The 26,472-nt window shown below is 40.0% G+C and overlaps 1 long non-coding RNA gene across 12 annotated transcripts in view; it reads right to left on the bottom strand.

The window, feature by feature from the left end:
• The window catches only part of LOC308619859, a 154,590-nt gene extending 128,563 nt beyond the window's left edge, over positions 1 to 26,027 (bottom strand). For 2 of the 12 annotated variants that reach the window (XR_014016248.1, XR_014016249.1), the window contains exon 1: positions 25,553 to 26,025. This is a non-coding gene — a long non-coding RNA (uncharacterized lncRNA). Of the gene's footprint in view, positions 1 to 25,552 lie in introns of all 12 variants that reach the window. The other 10 variants (XR_014016252.1, XR_014016253.1, XR_014016250.1 and 7 more) reach the window with 9 other exon arrangements.
• Positions 26,028 to 26,472: the final 445 nt, after the last annotated feature.

A 26,472-nucleotide genomic window follows, 5' to 3' on the forward strand; every position in this document is an offset into this window, starting at 1 on the left:
GATCTGCCAATATGAATGCCAGGATTCAAAATGAGTTCTTTGCAGCTTGCTTCCTTCAGGATCTTCTGCCCTCAGACCCATGTATTTACTTAATGCCTCAGATTATTGTATATGTCACATCTTTCCAACTAGAAGACAAGCTCCTTTAAGGGCAGTGACGAGTCTCATCAACATCGAATTTACTCCAACACCAGTGCTTTCAAAATGTGTGTTGCTTAGTATATGTCTGACCGTAAGAAGTTATAGAAACAATTCTACTCTAACTAAATAATAATGATATTACTACTACTATTTCTACTACTACTGCTAATAAAATGTATGAAATAGAGTATACATGGGAAAATAAAGATAACACTGGAAATCCCAGACTATAAAATGAATGATCCCAAAGCCACTTGCCAATCCATTGACTGTAAACAGTTACTTGTGAATTGGTCAACATTTAAATGCATAATTGAGAGAAGGGTTAAAACAAATTTTATTACCAAAAAACACAATTTTTATACCTACAATTTTTGAGCTCAACTAACCTGTAGTTTTAACAGAAATAGATGAGATTCAAAGTATTCATTCAGGTTCCGAAATGATCCATTCCCTATCTTTCCTTATGAAACAATCAGTTATAACTCTAATAATTTGTCAAGGATTCACCAATCTCTACTTCCTTTATTTTCCAAGGTTTGGTATCATTACAAAATCAAGTCCTTTGGCGGAATGTAATAGTTTCAAAATCCCTCATCAGTATTATTCACTGGGATAAAATAATATGAAAATTTAACAAACACTGACTATGTGCTGAGAAATGATCCTTCAGTGATTCACTCCAGGTGGAGACTAGCATTCAGGCTGCACCTGAGGTAGAACTGTTGCCTGACCTCTGAGATTCTGCAAAGAGACCATATTTACATCTTTTGTCTCTTTTAACTTCCCTAGTCCCCTTCTCTACTTTCAGAATAGTGATTCCCAGATAAGGACAAAGAGTTCAAACAGTGTGGTTAAAGGCGTAATTAGTCTGCTCTGCAGCCAAGTTACTCACAGAAGAAATAAGTTGGCTTTCACAGTTGCTAGTTTCTTCCTGGGCTTTGTTTAGAGGGGTCTCAGCTCAAGCAAGCAGCCTGTCAGCAGCCTGAAATAACTCTGTGGAAATCTAATGGCATATATGTAAAATATGTCTATGAAACCTTTTATTCAATCTTAGGTGCATAATTTTACTACTTCTTTAGGCCTGGAAAAGGATATTCAGCTACAAAAGGACAGAAAAGAAAATGTGTATAATACCTCATGCCCTCCTCACACCCTAGAACCTTATTTTACCCGTTTCATCAGAAAATGATGTATGCTGTAAGAAACATTTTTAAAATTAGTTGATCAAATATTTAAGTGCACCAAGTCTCTGTATTTATTAAAGCAAATATAGTTACCTTTCTGTCCCTTTCTAAAAGAAAGCAAAAGATACAGTTCTTTTTTCTTAAGACTCAGGGTTTATGGATATTAATTATTACACTGTATTGACACCCAGACATGTTTATAGGAGGTTTTTGAGACATACAGAGCTAGTTATTCCCATACCAAATGGCACTTCTTTTTCCTCTGCCTTCTGCTTGTATTTTTTCTGTTGTGATTATATCCCACTGAGGCTGCTACATGTCTTTCTTTGATTTGAGGTTCTAAAGGTAAGACTGTATAGTCTCCTTTTTACAGAATAATAATGGGTTTTATGACTGTTTGCCTTCAGAAGCCTCCTTTTCCACTCATTCTCATTTCATATCTATGGTGAGGTGTCTAAAACAGATGAGTTAGTTCTGAACTGGTGATATATAAATCAATTATTATTTGATTCATATTCAAAGCAGCTCCTCCTAAAATAGTGGTCTTCCTGCCTGTGGGATGTAGTCTAACCTACTGCCTGGATTTACACCCACCAACATCCATATTTTGTCTATTGTTACCTTGGACACTTGTAGGAACTGAGTGAGTTTCTGTTTCTATAGTGTCCATTGACAGACAAATGAATAAAGAAAATATGGCACATATGTAGAATGGAATGTTATTCAGCCTTAAAAAATAAGGGAATCTTGCCATTTGCAACAACTTCGATGAACCTTGAGGGCATTATGCTAAGTGAAATGCGTCAGAGAGAGAAAGACAAACACTGCATAATCTCACTTTTACGTGTAATCTAAAAACACTGCTCTCACAGAAACCGAGTAGAATGGTGGCCGTCAAGGGCTGGGGAGTGGAGGAAATGGGGAGTTGTTGGTCAAAGGGTATAACCTTCCAGTTGTAAGATGAATAAATCCTGGGAGTCTGATGTACAGCATGGTGACTATAGTTAACAACACTCTATTGCATACTCAAAAGTTTCTGAGATAGTAGACCTTACATGTTCTCATCCCACACACACACACACACACACACACACACAAAAGGTAATTAATTGTGTAAGGTCATGGGTGTGTTAATTAACCTTATTGTGGTATAATCATTTTGCAATATATACATGTATCAAATTATGATGTTGTACACCTTAAACTTATACAGTGTTACATGTCAATTATATCTCAATAAAACTGGAAAGAAGAAAAAGATTTACATGGAGAAGGGTGAGGCTGGTAGAAAAAAGCCACTGCTTTGAGCAGTACCGAAGTGGGCGGAAAGCCGTGGGGCTCTATTAGCACTGCTGGGAAGGCTCTGCTCCCACGTGTGGGGAGGGGGTAGGACAGCACAGCTGTGATCCTTATTGCAGACCCTAGGCAGCCTCAGGCAACTTTTCAAAGTTAGATGCTGAAAACCAATAAATGAAATTATAAGGAAGAATTACATAAATGTCTTTATTCTACTTCTGGTCCTCTTGGCAACTTTTTCCATCTAAAAGCTGCGCCCTGCAGTTCTCAAAGCAGGAACATTAACATGGATCAGAAGTTTCCAAACTTTTCATCATCAACCCCTACACCAAAAGAAAAGTTGAAATTTTATGACCCCTAGTATATGAAGTATCTTGTGTGTTTTTAATATTTATCAAGAGAACATTTAACAGTTACCTACTATGTGCCAAGAGAAAATAAAAATAAGACGTAGACGTTAAATGCAGATTTTGTTCCGGTATTATTCTTCCTTTTGACTTCAGTATAAGAACTATTGAGCTATTTGCTGTCCCAGTAAGGGGGTAAACAAACAATTACAGAATCCTGTGAGCTCTTCCCAAGTTTGCAACTATAGGGTTGGTCCTAGAATTGCTCAATAGCTTTGTATTTTGATTTAAGGGGAAACTAAAAGAACTTCCTGTCCCAAAGTAACTCTGCTTTGTGGAGACTGGAGGTGCCGTGCAACTGACTCAAGATACTGTTTATTTGTTTAAACAGTTAAATGAGTAGTTTCTATTTAACAAGTGAGCACAAATTTTCACAACAGTACCTACCCCATGACATAGCTCAGACGAAAACTCTGAGGGAAAGGAAAACTATATGGGCAAAAAGTCCAGGTTCCATCCACTGTACATGGGATATTGATAGGCTTGTCAAACTTACAGAGGTACCTGGGGGTACCCAGGAACCCTGGGTATTTAGTACACAGATCAGCAAAGGATGGTGGAAAATAAGACGACACCAGGTCAGGGGACAAATTAAGCAGGTGAAGCTGGTCCTTTATACTCTTTATACTCTTTTCCCTTCTGATATACCACGGCTCTGTGCAGAATATGTTCTGTATCCTCAGTAGACCTACACACACACACACACACACACACACACACACACGTGTAACACACAAACATGCATGCATGCATGAATGTACACATACATGGAGTCCCCAGTCTTCTCAGTTAAAATTCAGCTTGTAGTAACTAAAGAAAATGTATAATGCCCTATATTTTATAGATTTTAAAAATACTTGCACTTTAAGAGAAAACTTTTAATGTCTGAAAATCCCTTCTGACGAAGGAAGTTATTTCTGATATTGGAGGTTGACAGTTTCACAGAGAAAACTTCAGGAGCACAGAGACATGCCTGACCCTCTCCCCACGCACCATCTGGGGAGAATTCACCAACACAGAGGCTCAATCCCTCTGCTAAGTCAAAATCAAGTATACCAACATCATTATTTCACAGAGAATACCCTACCTCATGTTAGGCATTCATATGTATTTTATTTGTTGAAGAGAGGAAGAAGATATAAAGGAGGGAATCATCCGAAATTACAGAGGACAGCATTTAAGTCAATATAGATATTTAAATTTAAGGTAAAATTCAATGATAATTTGAAATTATATGTGGAGTTTTATTTACTAAAGAGTATTTTGCAAAAGTTCAACTCCTATTTTAACTTATATTTTCAGAGAAGGTATTTGGTCCAAATGAAGAATACCTTCAATTATTGTTCTTTTATTGCAAGCAAAAAAGGATTTATACTTCTTTTCATGAAATATGCTTGTTTGACAACAGAAGGATAAATAGTTTATATTTTTAGAAACAACAGTCAGGCTACTGATATTCTTAGTTTTAATAAATATGAATGCTTCTTATCATCTACTCTTTAGCTTGTACCTGAGGAGTTGAATACCTCCGGGAAGATATGTGCTCCAGACCCGTAAATATGCAGTTCACAGAGCCCACTACCAGAGGGCAATAAAGAAGTCAAATCTTGAAACCATGGAGTGAAAATAGTGGGAGTTTAAATAAAAGCAACATTTCACAGTATGCTTTTCTGACCAACGTTATATCTAATAACTTAATGGATTGTATGTACATGGATTCTGAAAAGTCAGCAGCACACTTCACTGGTCAATATTCTATGATAAGGGGAACGTAATTGGAGTGTAGAAAAACAGTATACTTACATCTTAAAATTCCACCCCTACAGAATCTACTACTCACTACTGAAAAACGGTAAGAAGAATAGCTTTCTGTGTCTCAGTCACCAGTTAACATTTTCAAGAGTAGAATTTATCTTCCTATGATGCTCAAATACACAGGAAAAATGCATATCTAGGACAATGGATAAACTCTATATGACATGTGAAGATAATTCTTCAAATGGAAAAAGTAAAAGATTTACAAGGAACAGCTTTATATGCATTAGTGTGGATATATACATAAAGAGGCTCTAAGAAACATAAAAATCACTTCCAGGAAGTAATTTTAGGTAGAAGAGAATTAACATGGATGAGGAAGAAAAGAGAGTTGGTTTTAAGATAGTTTCATTTACTTGTTTTTTTGTGTTTATTTGTTTTATTTATTTGGTCTTTGGAATATAAGGCAACAGTGGCTTTCACATCCGTATCCCAGTGGAACAAAGGGACCGAGGTCTATACTGGAGCCCAGCCATTGTTTGACTAGCTTGTAATAATACTGGTGAAATACAGCCAAATCATTTGAACTACAAGCATCCTCTCTGACAATAATCTTAAGACATCAACATTATAAATTAAAGAAAGGAAAGAGAGAATACTGTTTTCTTTAGAGAGAAAATACAGATTCTGGATCAAATCAATAATGTCAGCAAACCTCATGGCTATAAAATATTCCGCTGCCTATCATTTAGATCATGCCTCTAGAAGAGGGAAACTGGGTGATAATTTCCCCAGGTTTTATATTTAATTCAAATATTTTAGATAAGAGGCATCTCTAGTAAAACACTGTATCATTGATTTTTTCCAAAATGATAGCTCACAGGAGTTCCTCTTTCCTTCTCAAATACATATGGGGAAATGGAGGTGGGTGGGTTAGAGGAACTATCTAAATAGAGCATAGTAATCAACAGTTTGTTTTTTTAAAATAGAAATTTCTATTTAAATTGTTTCCAGAGACAGAAACACACAGAGACAATTCCATGTGACAACAGTGGAAGAGACCAGAGTGATGCAGCTGCAAATCAAAAAATGCCAACACCAGTGATTGATGGCCACCACCAGCATCTGGTTAAGACAAAGAAGGATCCTCCCCTTGAGGTGTCAGAAAGAACATGGCCCTCTCAACACTTTGAGTTTGATCTTCTGGCCTCTAGAGCTGTGATAAAATACATTTCTGTTCTTTTAAGCTAACAAGTTTGTGGTATCTTGTTATGGTAGCCCTAGAGATAACAGTATTTGATTCCTGAGATGGCAACTGTATTCTGACTATGTAATGACTATTCCAAGATGATCAACAGACACAAAGATAAAGAAAGGCAAAACTGAGACTAAGCCCAGTTCTTTGTATTCCCAGAATAATAAATGATTTTTTAATTAATTTAGATCTCTTTGTCTAACCCCTCTGCTTTTCAAAAGACTATGTGCGACCAATCAAGTAGTAATATGTTATACTTTCATTTTAATTCATCTCAAATTATTTCTAATTCCCCTTATGAGTTCTTACTTGACCCATGAATTATTTAGGAATATATTGTATAATTTCCATTTGTGATTTTCAACAAATTTCTTTCTGTTAACGATTTCTTATTGCATTCTGTTGTCATCTGAGAGCACTCTTTGTATTGTTTATATCCTTTAAAATGTACTGAAATTTGTTTTATGGCCTAGCATATAGTATATCCATGTGCATTTGAAAAGAATGTATATTCTGTTGCTGTTGGGTGGAATGTTTTATAGATGGCTGTTAGGTCTAGTTGATTGATAATGTTGTGCAAGTTTTTTTATTTTCTTGTTGATCTTCTGTCTGTTCTGCTATTGAAAGAAAGGTATTAAAGTATCCAACTATTATTGTAGAACTGTCTGTTTCTCTTTTCCGTTGTGTCGATTTTGCTTCATTGTATTTTGAAGTTCTGTTGTTAGGTGCATATAAGTTTATAATTATTATACATTCTAGATGGTATAATCCTTTTATCATTTTAAAATACCTTTGTCTCTAGTAAAAATTTTCATCTTAAAATATATTTTTTCTGATATTTTCTTAGCCACTCCAGTTTTTTTGTTGTTGTCTTGTTTTGTTTTGTTGTTACTGTTATGGTATATCTATTCCAACCCTTTTACACTTCACCTATATATTTTCTTGACTCTAAAGTGGGTCACTTTCTTGTTGATGTTATATACATATATAACTGTATATTACATATATAATAACAAATTATGGCAGACTTTGAACTGGACCCTTTATTTTTTTCGGTACGCGGGCCTCTACCGTTGCAGAGCACAGGCTCCGGACACGCAGGCTCAGCGGCCATGGCTCACGGGTCTAGCCGCTCCGCGGCATGTGGGATCTTCCCAAACCGGGGCACGAACCCGTGTCCTCTGCATCGGCAGGTGGACTCTCAACCACTGCGCCACCAGGGAAGCCCTGAACTTCACCTTTAAATGAGTATGATTTAGACAGTAGAGCTTCCCTACCAAATGCAAATAACTCACTTGAACTCTCTTTTTTGTAAAGGACAGACCAATTCTGCCAAGGGGAATTCTTGAACTCATTAGATATGTGATATTCATTATAATTCGTTGCATTTAACACCACAGAAAGGACTTGATCAAAGGCTATTTTACTCTTTTCTTCCTCACTGGATGATTAGCTAGGTTCATTTTTAAATGGAAGATATACTCTAGATATTTAAATGTAGGGCATCTCTTCCTTTCAAATCTCAGAAGAAAGGTGTGCTTCAGTTTCCCTGCAGAAAGCTCTAGTATCTTACCCCCTTTTGAAAGAGGAACTAATCCTTCTTTCTCTATTCTTCTTTGTCTTCTTCCCTTCATCAGCAATGAGCCTCTTTATCATTTTTGTCAGCCCAAAGAATAATTTTTCTCTTTCCAGGCCAGTCAAAAATTGTATACTACGAAGTAAATGGAAAGAGCTTTATTTATAAAAATAAAACAGCTATGGCATTAGTTCTTAAAGAGTATAAAATGTTGATCCCTCATTCCAACAAAAAGTCTTGTTAGCATTTAGGGTTCAATGAGAGGCAATAAACAAAAATGTTTTGGTGACTCATTTGACATCTTTACTAAAAGGTTTGAACTCATAATGGTGAATATCAGACATATTTGTGTTAGGCAATTAAAATTAAATTATATCTAGACGTATTTTAAATTACCATATTAACATTAACAAGTAATCTTAGAACTCATATTGAAAGTAAAAGGTACTTTTATACTTTATAATGAAAAAATCAATAAAATGTGCCTTTATGAAGAGAAAATGTAATTATAATACCAATTAATGTTAACTGGTCACTTTTTTATTGAAGTAGAGTTGACATACAATATTACGTTAGTTTCAAGTGTTCAACATACTGATCCAACATCTAAATACATTTGAATTGGTCACCATGATAAGTCTAGTAACCATATATCACCATACAAAATTATTACAGTATTATTGACTATATTCCTTATGCAGTAGATTGCATCCCCAAGACATTTATTTTATAACTGGAAATTTGTACCACTTAATCCCCTTCACCTATTTCTCTCAGTCCCCATCCCCCTTCCCCTCTAGTAATCACCAGTTTGTTCTCTGTATCTACAAGTTTGTTTCTCTTTTGTTTTCTTTGTTTTAGTTTTTAGTTTTCACATATAAGTGAAATCATACAGTATTTGTTCTTCTCTGACTTATTTCACTTAGCACACACCTAGTATTCTAGGTCAATCCATGTTGTTGCAAGTGAAGATATTTCATTCTTTTTTAGGACTAAGTAATATTTCATTATATATATGTGTATATATACACCACACCTTCTTTATCCATTCATCTATTTATGGACACTAGTTTCTTCCATATCTTGGCTAGTATAAGTAATGCTCCAATGAACAGAGGGGTGCATACATCCTTTCTTATTAGTGTTTTTATTTTCTTTGGATAGATACTCAGAAGTTGAATTGTTGGATCATATGGTAATTCTATTTTTAACATTTGGGGGAACCTCTGTACTGTTTTCCATAGTGGCTGCACCAACTTACATTCCCACTAACAGTGCACAAGGGTTCCCTTTTGGATGATGGCCATTCTGACAGGTGTAAGGTGATATCTCACTGTGGTTTTGATTTGCATTTCCCAGATGATTAGTGATATTGAGCATCTTTTCATGTGTCTTTTGGTCATTTGTATGTATTCCCAAAGCAATGTAACCCCTATCAAAATACCAATGGTATTTTTCACAGAATTAGAACAAATAATCCTAAAATTTGTATAGAATCATCCAAACAAACAAACAACCTCCAATAACCAAAGCTATATTGAGAAAGAAAAACAAACCTGGTGGTATGACATGCACTGATCTCAGACTATACTACAAAGCTATAGTAATCAAAACAGTATGGTATTAGCATAACAACAGACACATAGGTCAGTGGAATAGAATAGAGAGCCCAGAAATGAACCCACAGTTATGTGATCAATTAATCTACAACAAAGGAGGCAAGAACATACAATGAAATAAAGACAATAAATGGTGTTAGGAAAATTGGACAACTACTTGCAAAAGAGTGAAACTGAATTATTTCCTTATACCATATATAAAAATAAACTTAAAATGGATTAAAGACTCACATTTAAGACCTGAAACCATAAAACCCCTAGGAAAAATACATTGACATCGATCTTAGCAATATTTTTTTGGGGTCTATCTCCTCAGGCATGGCCAACAGAAGTAAAATTAAACAAGTGTCATTATATCAAACTGAAAAGCTTTTGCAGAGAGGAGAAAACCATCACAAAATGAAAAGGTAACTTACTGAATGAAAGATTTTTTCAAATGATATATCTGATAAGGAGTTAGTATCCAAATTATCTAAAGAAATCATACAATTTAATATCAAAAACCCCCAGATATTCCAATTTAAAAATGGGCAGAGAACCTGAACTGGTTACTTTTTAAAGTGTTTGATACAGTACTTAGATGCATTATTTTTTCATTAGCCTTGAATATCAATACTCTTAACATCTCCGTTTATAAATGAAGAAATTAAGGAATGGAGAGATAAATGACTTGTCTAAGGTACAAAGCTTATTACAAAAAAGATTATACTAAATCAGACCTCTGATTCAGATTCCTATACTTTAATCATTATGGCTTACTGCAGAAGATTAGAGACAGAATTTGACATTGAAAGCTTAGATTCCAGTTTTTAATGAGACTTCTTCACCATGCCTTTATGTCTAAGGGAAAAAATTCTGGTCTGTACTGCCATTAATGATAATACTGCTTTAGAGAAATGTTCTGGAGGGAAAGGATATTATTCAAATTTATTTTTAAAGTGTTTTTTTTGGTTTGACTTTGTTTCTTAATTTTCTCATGCTAGGATGGGAGGGCAAACAAAACCTAAACTAACAATACCAACTATACGTGTGTGTGTGTGTGTGTGAGTGTGCCTGTACTTATAAGTATGAAAATACAACTTACAAGAAAAGGCAAGGCCAGAATCTATAAGGCTAAGGATTTTGACTTTATCTTAGATGCAAGAGAAAGCAATTAAATGAAAAGATAGTTGTGTAGATACTAGGCTGTTCAAGTAGAGCAAAGGAGAAATGGTAGTGGCTAAGATGGTGGCAGTGAAGATGAAGAGAAACATTATATATGTGATGAGAGAGAGAGAGAGAGAGATGAGATTCCAGAGGACCTAATGATGCAGTCTATGCAGAAAGTGAACAAAAGGAAGGAACTGAGGATCATTCCCCGGTTTTTGCATGGAGTTACTTTTTGTGTGAATCATGGCACCATTCACTGAGGAAGAAAAGATTTGCAGGATGGAAAAGTTTGGAAGAAGGAATAATTGAAGTTTCATTTTAGACATCTTAGTTGTAGAGACGTCAAGCAGTGTTCCTCATATTTCTCCAATGAAAAGAATCACCTGGGGATCTTATTGCACATATGGATTATCACCTTTTCTGCTAGAACTTCTGGTTTGGTAGTCTCAGTTGAACACAAAGTACTAGATTTTCTCACACTGCAGAAGAAAAAAAAACACACTGAAGGAGGTGGGAAAGAGCTAACCTAAGTAACTTTGGAAAACAGTATTTTAATATACTGTAATTAACCATGCACAATATATACTGAAAAGCTAAAGACAAAAAGAAATGTACACAAATATTGAACTTGTTAGTAAATTTATTTTTCACACGTGTACAGGTTAATGATTTTTAAATATTTTATGTGTATTCCAGAATTGAGCAAATGAATAGACTGCAAATAATGAGAATCAGGTTTCTAATTGTTAAAGAGTGACAAATAAGGAAAGGGTAAGGGAGGCTAGAATAAACCCTGTGCTGTTGGATTGGAATCAAGGTATCAATTTGAATTCATATATCAATTTGAAGTTATATATATATGTAGATAGACAGAAGATAATGTGTGTGCATGCACACATGTGTGTATATACACACACACCCAGATAGATAATATGAAAATAGAGATACTTGTATATTTTTATGTATTCGTATATATATTTTTAGCTCTCTCTGCTGAAAACACAATGAGGTAGCTTGGATAGTGATAAATCCACCTCATACCAAGATTCTGGTTTCTGAATACCATTATTAATGCAAGGAACAAGAACTCCATGGAGAAATGACTGATTCAAGGCTGAGACAGAGGAAAGTAAAAGATGGGCCTGGAGCATTTTGTGGTGTCAGAAAGTAAGATATTACTCCAAAAATTGTATGGCCATGTAGGAAAAATATAGGAGACAGCTGGAAGGAGTACCAGTGACCAAATATGGAACACTTTGAGAAACAAAACTATTAATGATAGTAATAAATTTTAACCCGTAGAATAAAATAATTATCCACAAGTTCACACTGATGTATGTATATATATGAACAAATAACCAGATAAATACATAAATGAAGGAGAAGAACAGCTCTTTCTTATACTCAAATTATAGTTAATAAATGTAGAGGGAATGATGGAAATAGAAAATGAACAATCATCAAACACCACAGTAATGGGTGGAGTCAAAAATTATTGATGGATGCTAAAATTAGTATGGGAAAATTAAACAAGAAGCAGAATATTTCAACAATCTCAAATAATTACAAAGGGAAAAATAGTGATTTTGCAGCTATCATTATAACTAAGTCATCAAAGTTAGCATCCCCAGTAGTGAGACATACAGATTTGTTTGTACCTCTAATATGTACTGAAAATGGCATAATATCTCTCCTGAAGTGTTCTTGTCAAGAAATACATATCCTCAGTCTAACCATGAGAAAATATCAAACAAACCCTATTTGAGAAAAATTCTACAAAATGACTGGCTAAGATTTTCCATTAGTTCAAGGTCATAACAGACAAAAAAAGACTGAGGAACTATCCTAGATTAGAGAAGAATGGGGAGATATGACAAGCAAATGCAATAAGGGATCCTAGATTTGAATCTGGACCACAAGACAATAGGCAATATTTGAATACGAGTCTATAAATCATTAGTAGCATTGTGACAATGTAAACTTTCTGCTTTCAATAATTATACTCTAGTAATAGAAAATGTTAACATTTGGGGAAGCTGAGTAAAGGGTATATGGGAACTCATACTGCTATGTTTGAAGTTTTTTGATAAATAAGATTTGATAACACAGTTTTATAAAAACTTAGTTTGGACATTTCTGAACCTCTTTTTTGTTTCCTTATGGAAGAAAGTTGCTTGTTTAGGGATAATACTAAATCAATGGGGGTAAGATTTACACAGGACCAACCCTAACATTCATAGTGTGTGGCGCAGGAAACAACTCTGAATGGCCATTTCAAGGAACAATATACTTAAGTGTATACAATGAGTAAAATGGATGAACTACACAAATTAATGAGTTGAAAAACCATAGAATCATAGAATTTTCTCACTGTAAAGGCTCTTACTTTCATAACTTTTCAGTTCCTATGGGTAAATACCAAAGAGCAGGATTACTAGATCACTGTATGGTAAAAGTACGTTTATTTTGTAAGAAACTGCCAAGTATCCCGCTAGCCACAAATGAGAATTCCAATTGTTCTGCATCATCACCAACTTCGGTATTTCAGTTTGGGGATTTTAGCCATTTAAATAGGTGTGTAGTGGTATCTCATTATCGTTCTAATTCAAAATTCACTGATGACATGGAATGTGTAGCATCTTTTCATATGCTTATTTGCCATGTGTCTATTTTCTTTGTTTAACCATAGTAGTTTTGTTGTTGTTTTTTTTTTAACCAAGGCCTGCTAACTCTTGTCCTCCTATGTCTATTTATGTTGTCTTTTTTCTTTCTTTCTTTTTTTGAACTTTTGATCATTTAGTCTTTTTCCTGGTTATGTCCAATTATTTTTTATACTAAAATTGGGCTTAACTTATTTTAGGAAACTATAAAGATACCTCCACATTCTGGATGTTGTTATCTTTCTCTTCAGAAGATTTACTTTGGCCCATGGCAGACAGTTACTATAGGGACTGGTAACCTTAGTCCATTCTCAGTTTGAGCTCATTCAAAGCCGTTTTTCAGTCTGTGTGAAGGTTGGTCTATTCCTGTCTTGTCCTTCCTCTACGGGTGTTGCCCTTTGGGATTACCATGTGAAAGTTTGGATTCTCCCTATTCCCAACTACCCTTGTATTTGTTAGGCTTTAAATGTAATGTTTCCCACAGCCCTGTGAGACTAAAGATACACTTAGCTTGTCATTCCATTAGTTGTTGCCTTTAGCTTGAGCTGTTGCCCATTGGCTTCTGTGGTTAGAGTCTTTTGAACTCCTTGGCTTTTCAGTTCGTAGGCTGTAAGATTTGAATCAGCAAATGCCCAAAGGAGAAAAGCTGCACCAAATGTCAAGCTTGTGTATGTGTTTCCCTTCCCTCCACAACTTGGCCCACGTCTTGGTGTCTCTCTAACATTCAGATGGCAGCGAACAGATGTTTTCTTACTTTATCCAGCTTTTCTAAAATTTCTTTAGACTTCCCCTGATCTTATGTTATTATTGAACTACCATCTCAATTACCCCTAGGAAGAAAATTGACAATTTTATGTTTTATTTTTTTATTTTCTATATTACCTCAGTTTCTGTAGAGACCTTTTACCTCACTGTTCGGTCTAGTTCCTGTGTTAGCAGTTAAGATGGAGATAAGGTGGAGGCTAAGAATACTGGGGGGAAATCACTGATGAATGATATGTCTCATTCTTTTTGTTTTTCCTCTCCTTATTTATTACTCTGGCAGCCTACACCTGCCTTTCTTCATTTGACCCAGTTGCCCAAATAAGAAACCCACTCTGGTAAAGACCAGACTTTACTCTCATAAATGTCTGCATGTTAGGATTAGCTAGATGATGAACACCATGACAGAGTTCTTTGTGTGAGACTTTTGCAGACTTTTGTTAGCCCTTTAGTTTGCCTCTTGCAAACGCTGCTCAGATTGTTGAGGTTTTCTAAGATTCTGGAGGTCAAACCTCTCTACCTGCATACCAGATGAGCCCTTCTCTCTTTCCTGACTTCACTTGTGGGAGGTTAGCCCTCGGTTCTTCTTTTTCCTCATCCAATCATAATTGTTCATGAATTCCAAAAGGCCCTCAAAGTATCTGTCGTCCCTTTCTCTCTTCTCTTTTTTATCAACACTGTTAAATATTAACCATATATTTGCATACCTCTTTCTTACTTACAGTGGAATATTGGAAGGCTCGATCATTAAGTGTGAGCCCCACCAAACTAGGACTCATACAACACTCTCCTCCAGGCCAAAACTTTTGATATCCACTGGGGTTTTTTTAATACTATCTTATATGTATCTAAATTTGTAAGGATTTAGTTAATGCCTGAGTTATGTGACAATAAGAAATCAGTCAAATTAGCACTACAGAAGTGCAGCTTAGACCTAGGGACCAGAACCAAGGACCACAAAAACCTGTTAACCAATAAGTTTCACTTGTACTTCATGTTTAACAACTGCTGAGGGTGAATGGGAAGTGAGGGAAAAAGAGTTTAACTTCATATCACAGAAACTTGCACTAAAATGAAGAGGAAAATGACCCAGTTCCTGGTTCAAGTCACTGTAATCTGCTTCAATAAAGAATAACAGCACACAAGGAAAACAAACACTATATGATAGGAACAATGGATAATTAATTACCAGATCAGGGAGGACAGATTACACTTGCTATGGGATTTCATTAAAGAAGTATTCCAAAAAGTACTGGCTTCTTCTGAGAAGACTTCTCAGAACAGGTAGCATTTAAACTGAGTCTTGAACAAGTATATAGAGGGTAGGGAACAGGCCTTCCGGGCAGGGAACAGGCACAGTGTCAGGAATGGCACAAAGGGCTTATGGAATAGGGGACAAAACTGGCTGAACACAGGAGTGCTACGTGTTGGGGAATATGGGGGAAGGCTGGCTGAGGTTGGTTAAATGAAACATAATTAGACGGAAGAGAAAGTAGGTGCAAAGACACATGGAAGACTGTAGAAAGCCCCTGAAGATGGAGGTCAGCATAATAATATGAAGAACTCAGTGGTACTTTGACACTGTATGAATGTCTAGGTTTAAAAAAATCAGGAAAACACAATAAAAGAATAAACTACTGATATAATGATATGTAACCAGAGGCCAGATACCAAAGAATACACACTGTGTGTTTCCACGTATGTCATATATGGTGATAGAGGTCAGCTTACGTGTTGCCCTGGGAGAGTATGGAACAGAAAGAAGTAACAGAGAACCGTGTAGGGTGTTAGAAATATTTTATAATATCTTGATCTGGTGTTGGATACATGGGTGCATAGAGATGTAAAAATTCAGTTATTAGCAATGCAGTTAACCTACTAGAGTTTTTTAAATATATGCGTACATTAAAAAAAAAACTCTAGTAGGTTAATTAGGCTGTCAGTTGTATAAAGTAAATTTTGGTCAAGGAATAGCCAAGGTAGTAATGCAGTAATAAGTTATAAATGTACTCACTGTGCTCTAGAATGTCACAATTGGAATACAACAAATATGTGTAAGAAAAAAGACAAATATTCAATATTGATGGTTGGATGAGCTGAATAAGTTAGATCACTCTACTTTCAATTTAAGAACTTGGCCAGTGTTTGGATACCTTTGAACAAAGAAAAAAAAGAAATACAATTTTTATTACGCATATGCTATGTATCAATCCCTGACTTATATTTTGACACATATAAACACGGGAAATATTGCACCTTGTAACTGAGACAATGAAGATGAGTGAGGTAGCTGGTTTTGACACTAGAGGCTGAGAAAACCATCAGCTCATAATTGTAAGAAGTCTGAAGTCGGAGGAAAAGAATCAAGAGGAAATAGTGGTAAGTGCCAGGAGCTTCTGGAAACTACATCAGAGATGAAGACTCCAGGATTGTTGAGCTTTCTAAGAGTCCCAATAACTCAGATAAAAACAGAGGGCTTAAAACTGAATCCTGGGGATATATGTATACATATAGCTGATTCACTTTGTTACACAGCAGAAACTAACACAACACTGTAAAGCAATTATACTCCAATAAAGATGTAAAAAAAAAAAACAAAAAAAACTGACGCCTGCAAAGTAACAGTTGTTAGGACAAACAGTAAAGAATTATAAGAAAAATAATCACATGCCTGTCCCAACAGAGAAATATCCTAAGCTCCATCTCACCATTTCTCCGACTGGCCTTTCACAAAATACAGTCCCATCAGCTGAATATAGGTTTGTCAAGTAACTGTGAGTAAGACTGAATTAAACAAAAATAAATCAATTCCTTCCTCCAAAACTTTTCAGAGTATGTAATGTAACAAAGTGAAACTTGAATTTCATGTCGGGATGTAGAGTACAGCTCTTCCCAAATGCTTGTCTTGTAACTACATTAACATCATCTAAAACCAGTGTTCTGCAGGACAGAGATTGTGAAACGCTGCTCTCATCATGTAAGATATCAAGTCTTTCTGAAAATCCATTCTTCCTTCTGCCCTTTCTCCTGTTGTCCCTGTCACCTGGAATGTCTGTCCTAAGCTCCACCTGCCAAAACCCTACCCATTTTTAGGATCCAAGAGATAATAAAAGGCTTACATTACTGAAAGGCAGAGAAAGAAATCCCTTCCTAGGGATCTACATTTCCTTCCTAGGGAAAAGAAAAATTGTAAAGTATACCACAGTGACCTTAAGTCTATGAATGTAACTATGTTGTGTTACTTTGAGTTCTGTAAAAGTCAATGTGCTACAATATACATGGATATAAATGTTTGATCTCTTACAAGTAGAACTTGCTGATAACTTTCATCATGAGCGAGGTTAATGATTAAGGGAGCCATTGTATTTGGCTCAGCCCTTATAACTAGGGAATATTAAAATTGGAAAGGTCCCTAGATATCAGCAAATCTATCCACCTCACATTCTAAGTAAGGAAACTGAGACCTTCATAGATTGGATACTTATGTTAACAAAGGAAAAGGATATAAGATTGGCAGACCTACCTTTTAGATTAAGAATTTTGAGATTTTTATAGACTACTAGGACATTATGTCCACTGATATTGAGACAATGTGTTTCTTAGTCATCATTTCCTATTGCACTGACCAAGCGAGGTGGCAGTCAGTAGTTGTACAAAGGGAAAAAGAAAACTTTAGAAACTCCCGATTTATATACACAGGGAAATTCATCATTCATGTTATTTAAGCTAACTGGATGCAGTTTATCAGCTACATTGAGGAATGGTGAAGTGAAGTGTCTTTACAATTAACATGTTAGTTTGTGTCATGACCTCCCTGGTGTTCAAGTGAGTTAACGGTTAGCACTCAACTAGGCACTTAAGAGTCCATTATAAATCTGGACTAAACGTTTATTTGTGGCATCTTTATTCTTCTTTGGTGCCCTTAGGCAGAATTAGCCCTCTTATGTTTTGATAAATTCAAGTATTAAACAGGGCTAAGGTTTCACAAGTTCTTTGGCCTAAACATGGGGGTAAGGGAGACCAATGAGCTGGAGTACTTCTAGATTTAAGAATGGTCAGATTGAGGAAGAAGAGTCTTATGCCAGAGGTGAAAGAAGACTGATTATAATTACCTATTTTTAAAAATTCCAACCCTTTTCAATGTTCTAAAGTGACCAGGAAGTACATGGGTATGCTAGGAAGTAAGGGAGTCAAGCAAGAATATTCTCTAAGAGTTTGTGGATGGCAATGAAGAGGAAAGGAAGATAGAGACAATCCTGGAAAAGGTTTTGGTTGGCCATAATAATGAAGTCAGAAGGAGAAGAAGAAGAAGAAGAATGACACATGAAATGGGAAAGAGAAAGCAAGAATAGAGAAGCAAAAGGGAGAGTAGAAAAATGAGACAAATTTGGAGAAGGAAATGAGGAAGAAAACTGGGTGAAAGAAGGAAGCACTGATGGTAGACCACCTGACACTCAAGCATTAACACGATGCACATTTAAGATGTGTCATCAATGGCCATGGTCATTACCCTCAAATAGTTTACAGTATGTGTTTCAGAGACATTTATAAATTGAAAATGCTATTAAAATAAGTGCCAGGGTATAAGTATTCATGGAATTGTATGGGAGAATAAAAGGTTCCCCGTCAAAGAGCCTTCTGAGACATCGGAAAAAAAGGAAAAACCTAAAAAGCATAAGACTCTTCCTATTTTCATTTCCAATGATACATACCAATCTTGATGATCAATCAGCGATTTAAATATCAACTATAAACACAGTATTTTATGAGCTGCTATGCAGTATACTATACTAGAGCAATAGAACAGAGAGGACCTCAAACCCTCTGTTCCCTCAAATTGAAAGGCAGTCTTCCTGACCTCTCCAGACCACTACTGGACACAGGGAACACACACTAATGTTTCAGGACCCCAACCAGCAGTCACCTGCTTAGTGATTACTTCCATGACACACCCTCACTAACACCACTGACTTTCCTGCTCCTACGGGACATGACATAAATTTCCTATTTTAACACATACCACAGTGCATTATGATTGCAGGTAGATGTTCTAACAACTTAAAAGAGAATGATGACTTTTTTGCTCTTTACATCTTGTTATTTCCCTACTCATAATATTTCTTGAAGAGAAACCATAAAAATATAAACAAACACAAAAAACAGATAATATACAAAACGTGTGCTTTGCACCTTAACGCAAACTTAAGTAAAATTAGTTCTGACAGTATCCAGCATGACAAACTTCCATGGTACAAATGAGAATGGACCAAGGTTTGAGCAGGTACAGGAGACAATCCAGGCATGAACAACACCAAGGAAAGGTAGACAGGAAGTAACATGGTGCGTAGGAAATCACGAGACCAGTCTGATGGGAAGAGACTTAAACAAGACTGAAACTCACTTTCTAAACCTCCATCTCCAATTGGACAATTCACAAGACACAGGTGCACCAAAGTGGCCAAATAGTCAATCCCTTTAATGGGGAGGAACAGTTTAAAATTTTATCGCTTTAGTTTGCCCAAAAGCAACTATCAAATGTTGGCAGGACACAATGAAGGCTTACCTTTGTTAATATAGTTAAGTCTCTCTCTCTCACAACTAGCCCACTTGGCTCCACGTTCCTTAGCGCACCCGATGCACTTACACAGCATTGATGGGCTTTACACAACTGGAAGGTCACATCTTTATTTCTTATTGCAGGAACACAACATCTGGAAACTTTATTTCTATCGGAAGCTAAAGCAAGATTATTGTAAAATGAGTCATTTAAACCATACATTTTATCACCGTTAAAAAGCATCTGCTCTGTGCTAAGGATTAGAAATGACTCCTGTCCTTAAAGCCTCATTAAGGAGGAAGATCTATAAACTCAAAATTTCAATCACATGAGATAAAGAACCATAACCTTTAAGCACAGAAGTGCCTATGGAGGCCAAAAGTTATATCTAAGTGACGGCTTCATGATAACTCTGAAGTACAGTCTAGAAAGATGAGGCTATGCAGAGTTGGAGTAGGAGGTGCATTAACTGCACAGGGAGCACCTGTGCAAAGACACTCAAGCCTGACACCTGCTGGGCACTGTAAATACTGCAGGTGGGGATGACTAAAGACCAGGGGTCCAAGTGTGAGAAGAGACAGAAATAAAAATAGAGATGTTGGCCCAAGCAAGCCTGGGAGAGAGCATGGCTTGTATCCCACAGGTGATGAGGCCTGGGGCTACCACTGGCTGAGTAAGGGTGCCTCCGCTGATTAGAAAAAGGCGCCCCGCTGCTGAAGGACCAATTAGATAAAGGGAGTGATCACAAAAAGCTCCCCTTCCTCAGGGCCAAAGAGCCCCAGGAGGCTTGGCAAAGCACAGTTCAGATTACAGGCCTCTGTGCAGAGCACACACTGGGCGGCTAGTATGCACTAACTCTGTGTGGGCAAGCCATTAGCAGCATTATTTTAGGCATATCTTGTCGTGTTAGAAGATCACTCAACCCGAGTAGGCAGATGAACTTAGAGGAACTGAGACCAGGGGCCGCGAAACCACCCAGGAGTTTCTGCCATAGTCTGGGCAAAATGTAATGTGGATGAAGAAGCAAATTTAGGAGGAGGCCAAAATTTACAAGCTAGACCCACTGGATGAAAGTCATAAAGAAAGTTCAGTGAAGGAATTCTGAAGAGAATGGGCTCTGCATTTTTCTTACAATCAATGTAAAATATTAGGCAAAGTTAAGTACAGTGGCTTTTAAGGTCCCTTCCAGCTCTAATTTCTTTTGATTTCTAACTTATTACTCTGGTTAAGTAAAGTCCCTTCAGAGGTACAGAACAGTTCCTACACCTGAATGGGATGCAAAGTATAATGTGACTTCTCTTCACCAGGGGATGAGTTGAACTGTCCTTGCAGAAGAGGTAACACATGGTGAGAACCCCAGATCCTAGAAAAGGGCCAGGCACACGATAAGTATTCAGCTTTTTGAAAACAAATGAACAATCATTTCCTCTCCTAGATCCTCACACCCTTTCTCTGCTGGCTGCTTTCTTTCAGCTTATAAACTTCCTCAGTATACCCACTTAAAAAGCCCTCAGACCTATGATTCTTTGGATCTTCTTGTGGGTAACCTAAGTCTCTCCCATGCCTTCAAACACCTCTCCTCCCCAAAAGCCCAGATCTGAACCTTGGGCCCAGACCTGTCTACCAGGCCCCTCTAAAGCACTGAAGATGAAGTAAGATCCTCTCCCCACCCCCAATACCTTCCTACTGTGCTCTGTATCTCACAAAAAGATGCAGCTGTAAACTGTCACCCACGCTTGCTGCCCTCCCTTTTCTAACTGGTCACCAGGCCCCACCCATTCTCTCTCAGATCTGCAAAATCCAGTCCAACCTTTTATAACTTAAGTGGGACCCTCAGATTACAATTCACCCTGCACCCAATCAAGTGCCTTGCACATGGAGGTCCGAGAAAGTCTCTAAACCAGAAGTCCATCTCACTGTTCTTTAGGGTTTCCCACAGCCTTCAGGATAAACATCTAAACTTCTGACAGGACAAACAAGGCCCCGTTCTGTTGGGCCCCACTAGGTTTCCAGTATCAACTCTCATTTCTTTCCCAAACCCTGAGTTCCAGTCCTATACCTTAGTTTTGCCATATTTTCTTATATTTCTCAAACTTTGACACACACTGCTCCCTCCTGCCACCCCAGGAGCTTCTACATATCCTTAGAAAGGATGGCATCTCCTCCAAGAAGCCTACCCTGAACTTTCCCTTCCAAGATACTGTGCTCTGCAAAGGGGAAAGGTGGGGGGGTGGATACATTAGGAGTTTGGGATTAACATAGACACACGACTCTATATCAAATAGATAATCAACAAGGACCTACTGCATAGCACAGGGAACTCCACTCCATAGCCTGGAACAAACTGTATGGGAAAAGAATCTGAAAAGGAATGGATATATGTATAACGGAATCACTTTACTGTACACCTGAAACTAACACAATATTGTACATCAACTAACCTCCAATATAAAATAATAATTAAATTAAAGAAAAAAGAGATTCTGTGCTCTATAGCACCAGAACTCACTTCTTCCAGAGCACTGACTACTGTGCTTGTGTTTACCTGCCGCCCAGTAGAAGGGGAGATTACCTAGGGCAGAAGCATCATCTCCAGCAGCCCTTGGTTCTGACAACTCATTCAAGTGCCAGGATACTTTGCACACATAACCTGCTTAATTCATTCTAAGAACCCACAGAAAGAGTGGTTTTTAATGTCATTTTACAAGTGTGGGGATTGTAGTGTAAAAGAAGCCTGCCCAGGCCACAGACAGCATAAGCCCTGGAATTCAAACCCTAGGCTGCCTTCACACCAGTGCTCTTTCCACTATATGATACGACTACTGAAAAACAGATTTTTTTTTCCTGAGCCCTGTTTTAATGGAAAGGAAATGAAGCTGGGATATACCAATTTCCTAATCGCTTTGGCGCGTACCAGGCAAAGTCGTTCAACAGACCAGGTAACATCTGTGCAACAATTAACGATGCTCCAAACTGTGCTAAGTGTTCTACTTTGTAGAGTCTACAAGCATTAACACAGTGCGACCTTGTAACCTCCAGAGAGAGTGAGTCCTGTTCAGCCCACGCTACAAATGAGAACACTGAGACCTAGAAGCCTTAAGGCACTCGGCCGGGGTCACCGAGCCGGCAGGAGTCCTAGGCCGCACGCCCCATCTAGCGCACGCACACCCGGGCACTGGGCACCGGTTCTAGTGCCCACCCTCCACCTTGCACTATCTAAAACCCCGCTTCGCAGCGCCCACACGAGAGCCCCTGGAAGCGGGAAGTACAAAGCTGTCTCAAACAGATGAACCAGTTTGCAGGGCAGAAGTTGAGACACGGATGTAGAGAACAAACGTATGGACACCAAGGGAGGAAAGCTGCGGGGGGTGGGGATGGTGGCGTGCTGAACTGGGCGACTCGGATTGACATGTATACACTGATGTGTATAAAACTGATGACTAATAAGAACATGCTGTATAAAAAAATAAAATAAAATTCAAAAATCAAAAAAAAAAAAAAAGAATACTGTCTACTGTCCTCCGCGCCCCCTGGAACACTCACTGTAAATGTCCAGGAGGTGTTTGCAGAATGAATGAATCCATGAACAAACAAGCTCACTCATTTCAAACGTGCAGTCACATGCGAAATCTGACCTTCTGAGAAGTGAAGCTTCTGGAAGGAGCCCATTTTCTTAATGTATTCAGCATCGAGTCATCACAAAATATGAATTCGTATAAAGTACTGGCCCCTCACTTCCCATGAGAAAGCAAAATTCCTCAGCAGGGAAATGGGAGGGTAGCAGACATTACCCGCAAAGCTTTAGGAAGGCTGCGGCTCGCTGAGCACGTCACTAGGGCCCCTGACCGCCTGCCTGGTAGTAGGACAGACACACCAGGAACGGCTGCTGACCGGCAGAAAGAGCGCCCGGCCAGGCGGGCAGCACACTCCGCACCCTGCCAAGCGAGGTCTGGCCAGCAAGGGAAAGACGCTCTCCACTGCAGAACCGCCCACCACTAGAAAGCCAGGTCCTGCCAGGGTCTGGACACACGAGGCCTTCCTTACAAGGGTTACACATCTGTGGCCTCGCTCTGCCTCGAAGAAAAGACAGTGACGGCGACAACGTGACCATCTCCAGATGAACTTTCAACTTCGTTTCAAGTGCCTGGGTGCTGGGTCACAGTGGATTTCTAAACTCTTCCAATATTCAAAAATACCAATTTCTAAGATGCAGAAGGGTTGTTAAACATACACGTAGCACAGACCCCAGTCCCACTCCTGAGTATTTTCTCAAGTGAGGTAAAAACCCAAGTTCACATGGAAACCTGCCCTGGGATGTTTACAGCAGCTTTATTCCTGATCCCCTCAAAACTGGAAACATCCCACAAGTCCTGCCACCCGCCGGCGAATGGACAAACGGAAAATGGAATACAACACAGCCAGAAAAAGGAGTGGCTTCTCATACCCGCAAAAACAGGGATGACGGACTTCCCTGGTGGTCCAGTGGCTAAGACTCCACACTCCCAATGCAGGGGGCCCGGGGTCCATCCCTGCTCAGGGAACTAGATCCCCCACGCCGCAACTAAAACATACTGCACGTGGCAATGAAGATCCCATGTGCCACAACAAGACCTAGCACAGCCAAGTAAATAACTACCTAAATAAATATTTAAAACAACAACAAAAAAAACAAACCCGGGAGGAATCTCGCATAGGTTTTGCTGAGCCAAAGCAGCCAGAATCAAAAAGCTACATGCTGTTGTTCCGTTTATCTGACTTTCTAGAAAAGCCAAAATCTTAGGGACGGAGAGATTAGTGGCCAAGAGGCTAGAGGCACCCTGGCGCCAAAGGGCAGCAAATGGGATGACAGGATTGCTCTGCCGCCTGATGGCGATCAAAACTCCTACAACTGTGCACTACAAGTGAACTATGCTTCACGGCTACTAAGGATACACAAATTAGTACATTTTGAAAAATGTGCCGGCCAGCCATCCCCTGCATGACAAATGCAGTAAGAGGGGCGGGGAGGCGAGGCAAGTGGATCAGCTGGAGTTCTGAAGGTTCTCCCCACTTTCAGTTTCCCTCCCCTGGCATGTCTCCCCGCCCGGCCCACTGCTGCTCAGGCCGCCCACCCGGGCCGCCTGGAGTTACCCAACCGGAAAAGCCAGAGCCCAGGCTCAGCCGCGCCTCCAGGCACAAGAAGGGCAAAAATAGAAAGCGCCAGTGCGCAGTGGAGGGCTGGAAACCCTCGGACCTCAGATAACTGCGGAGAACCGGGGCTCGGAGTCAACATCGGCTCCAGGCGGTCCCAGCGTCCCGACCCCGGCCGCGACACACTTTCCACAAAACTGACACACACGCGCGGGTCGCGCGGGCTTCCCCGCCGGGTCGCCTGGAGGCCGGTCCCCCGCAAGCTGAGCGCACGAAAGGGCGCCCCAAAGGCGCCGGCCCAAGCCGCCCGCTGCGCTTTCCCTCTGGAAGGTGGGCTGCGGGGCCCAAGCGTAAACCCTGAGACAAGGTACACGCGCACCACGCCGCCACGGGGCACGAGAGTCCGGGCGCCCACCTGGCCGGACACCCTCCGTTTCTGGAATCACCGGACGCCTGTGTAAATTTCCCTTTGGCGTGTCATTTTCCAAAGGCCACTCAAGATCAGGGGACAGCACGCCTCCTCTCCAAGTGTCCTGCCAGCCCACCCACTCAAGATCAGAGGGACAAAATGCCTAACTAAAACAAAACAAAACAGAAACACAAGAAACTGGAGAGAGGGAGGAAAGGGTGCCCTCAAAAAAAAAAAAAAAAACAAAAAACAAAAAACCTAAGCACGTTGACAGCGCTAAGAATAAACTACCAGGCAAAAGAAACCCTACATGTCAAATCCTAAAGTACAGAAGGGCAAGCCCGCCGGCAGTCCAGGCCCGGGGAGACCGGGGTCCCCAGCCCTGCAGAGCCAACCGCAGACCGGCTCGGGCGCCCCTCAGAAGCGCGGGGTCCCCGCGGCCGAGTCTGCGCCCCCGGCCGGCGCCGGGTCCCCTCTGCCCACCCTGCGCGCGGGGGCTGGAAAAGGCCGCGGAGAACCACGGCGGGGCGGGAAGGGGGGCTCCAAAGAAGGTCTGGCGACTCGAGTCGCTCCGTTTCTCGGTGGGCTCAGCGCGCGCCGTGGGGGAAGAGGGGCGGGGGTCCGGGAGGAGGGGATGGGTGGCACTTACGTAGACCGGCAGCGGCCAAGGGCAGACGGCGGGCTCGGCCCCCACGAGCGATTCCAGCCTCAGCTCCAGCTTCTCCCCCATGTCTTCGCGCGCCGCCCCCGCACCGTGCTAGTCTGGCGGTTGGGGGAGGGGCGCGGCGCCGCCGGCGGGGGCGGAGCAAACAGGCAGGCGGGCAGTGAGGGGAGGGGGCCTGGCCTGGGCCTCAGCCGCCGCCGCCGCGCTCCCGTCCGGCCCCCGGCTCCCTCTTTCTGGTCACAAGCCCCGGGCCTCCAGCGCTGCTGCGAACTCAGGCCTGCGTGAGGCGAGCACAATGAGCCGGGGACCGGGCCGAACCACTCGCGGCGCGCGCGGCCCACCCTGTGGACACGCCCGCTCTCACGCACGCACGCACGCACGTCTTCGGCTGCCCCCAGCCACACCCACCGGCCCGAAGTGGGGACCCGAGGAGACCCCTCGGGGCCTGGGGTGGCGGGTTCGACTCCCGCCCTTGAACCATGACACCCCCCCCCCAATAAGAAGACTATAATTCCTCATTAAATATGACAGCTGGAATCCCGGCTTCTGTTCACAAAAATGCCGTGTATTTAGCCTATGCTAGGCACCAGACCGCGGATGCTCAGTACTGGCAAAAAAGGAAATGCCCTGCCCTCATGGCACTGCCATTTTAATTGGAATAGTAGGGACAATGTTCAAGGGAGAAAATAAAGTGTCATCATCGCCACGGGGATGGTTAATCTCATGTGCACACTGCTTGGGGCCCCGGCAACCACAAACATTATTCCAGATGTGGCCAGGAAGGTATTTTTCAGAAGAGATTAACACTGAAATTGGTCCACTTTGCGTAAAGGAGACTGTCAATGCCGCGGCGTGGGTGGGCCTCGTCCATCAGTTGAAGGACTGGAGAGAAAAATGAGGTTCCC

The sequence above is a fragment of the Mesoplodon bidens genome, assembly GCF_964165515.1.
Source record: "Mesoplodon bidens genome assembly, chromosome: 7".
Taxonomy (NCBI): Eukaryota; Metazoa; Chordata; class Mammalia; order Artiodactyla; family Ziphiidae; genus Mesoplodon; species Mesoplodon bidens.